The sequence below is a fragment of the Podarcis muralis genome, chromosome 14 (assembly GCF_964188315.1).
Source record: "Podarcis muralis chromosome 14, rPodMur119.hap1.1, whole genome shotgun sequence".
NCBI classification, from domain to species: Eukaryota; Metazoa; Chordata; class Lepidosauria; order Squamata; family Lacertidae; genus Podarcis; species Podarcis muralis.
The window spans coordinates 42,102,545-42,104,980 of NC_135668.1; positions in this window are offsets into that span (position 1 = coordinate 42,102,545).

Here is a 2,436-nt window from a genome sequence, read left to right on the forward strand (position 1 = left end):
CCCAATCCGACCCTCTACCAGCCTTTCTCAACCTTGGATCCCCAGATGTTTTTGGCCTACAACTCCCATCATCCCTGACCACTGGCCCTGTGAGCTAGGGATCATGGGAGTTGTAGGCCAAAAACATCAGGGGACCCAAGGTTGAGAACCACTGCCAGACTAACCCATGGGTAGGCAAACTAAGGCCTGGGGGCTGGATCTGGCCCAATCGCCTTCTAAATACGGCCCGCAGACGGTCCAGGAATCAGCATGCTTTTACATGAGTAGAATGTGTGCTTTTATTTAAAATGCATCTCTGGGTTATTTGTGGGGCCTGCCTAGTGTTTTTACATGAGTAGAATGTGTGCTTTTATTTAAAATGCATCTCTGGGTTATTTGTGGGGCATAGGAGTTCGTTCATTTTTTAATTATTCCCCCCCCCCCCAAAAAATATAGTCTGGCCCTTCACAAGGTCTGAGGGACAGTGGACCGGCCCCCTGCTGAAGAAGTTTGCTGACCCCTGCAGTCCAACCACTATGCTACATTGTCTGGCTGTTCCAGTTGTCACTACCAATGCTCTTGGCAGTCACATCCAGGCTGAGCATGCATTCGGTGTGCTTGAGATGGGGCTCCATGCAAAGGGAAATCCTGGACCAAGCATTGATATGTGGACAGAAGATGTCATAGCTGCCAAGCATGGGGTGGCAGCTAGTCTGAGCATTCCTGCACCCCCCTCACACTGTGGGGAAGGAAAAGGAATATATTTTCAGTGGCCATTTCTCCCAACACACACATTTTGTGTGTGCCTGTTTTCCCAATGTACATACAGTTCACATTTTTGCAAAGCAACTTCCTCTAATATAATGCATTTTGGTATGCTATTTTTAGTATTATATGTGCTTTTGTGCGCACTTCACTCTAGTATATGCATTCTTTGTGCACATTACTTGGCTGGAGAACTGTGTTTTAAAATTAAGAAAAAAGCAATTTTGAGAAGAGGATGGTGTTTTGGTTTGTCCCTTTTTAAAAATATGTGGATTTGGTAGGTTTGCCTTTAAATTAAAACTGGATCAAATTTCTTGCCATCTGTGGTTACACAAGGGAGGATGTAAGGCATCTTACATATTCAAAGTTCCTAGAAAAACGTGCATCTTTAATTCAGCTTCTGCATCTTGCCATTTCATCTTCAGTTCAATCTATTCAACTCACTGGCAGCCCGACTTGCTGGTTATCTATGCAGGAGCTGAATAAACGAAATGGCTATAATTCAGTGCACTGTAGTGTAGGAGAAGGGCAGGCTTTGGGCTTATGGGCTCTAACCTTTTCCCAAAAATTCCAGGGTCACCTGGAGCCAGGTTCAAATGGCAAAAGTCACATCCACACCACTGTGATGCAGCTTTAAACACCCACAGCTTCCCCCAAAGAATCTTGGAAAGCTTATAGTTTGTTAAGGGTGCTGAGAGCTGTTAGGAAACCCCTATTCCCCTCACACAGCTGCAATCCCCAAAATGCAAGAATTAAAACTGCAAATGCTTGAGTTAATATGAAGTGCAAACTGGGCATTTGAGCTGTGCCAACAGAAAAGCTTCATAAGAGCAGCCTGCAGACCTCTTTCTACGGGACAGGACACTTTCCTGGGTCTGCTTTGGTTAGCAACAAGGAAGCTGAGTTAAAGAGACTCAAATGCTATTCCAGTGGCAGCTGAGGTTCATTGGGACCAGTGGGGCAAAAGGCGGGGAGATCAGCAGTGTGTGGAACCAGAGCCAATAATAATAATAATAATAATAATAATAATTTATTATTTATACCCCGCCCATCTGGCTGGGTTTCTCCAGCCACTCTGGGCGGCTCCTAACCGAATATTAAAAACACAACACAGCATTAAACATTAAAAACTTCCCTAAACAGGGCCACCTTCAGATGTCTTTTAAAAGTAAGATAGTTGTTTATTTCCTGATGGGAGGGTGTTCCACCGGCCAGGCACCACTACCAAGAAGGCCCTCTGCCTGGTTCCCTGCAACCTCACTTCTCGCAGTGAGGGAACCGCCAGAAGGCCCTCGGAGCTAGACCTCAGTTTCTGGGCTGAACGATGGAGGTGGAGATGCTCTTTCAGGTATACTGGGTTGAGGCCGTTTAGGGCTTTACAGGTCTGCACCGACACTTTGAATTGTGCTCAGAAATGTATTGGGAGCCAATGTAGGTCTTTCAGGACCGGTGTTATTTAGTCTTGGCGGCCTCTCCCAGTCACCAGTCTAGCTGCCGCATTCTGGATTAATTGCAATGACAGGCAGAGTCATGTCCTGATTGGTTGGCATTAAGAAGAGAGGCAGGTGGGGGCTGGCTCAGAAAAGACAGAGGTGGATAAGCCAGTTCTCCATTCTCCATCATGGGCCAATCTCCACTCCTGCTGAGAATGATCATCACTGAGCCAAAACACACACAATCAAACCAGTGCAC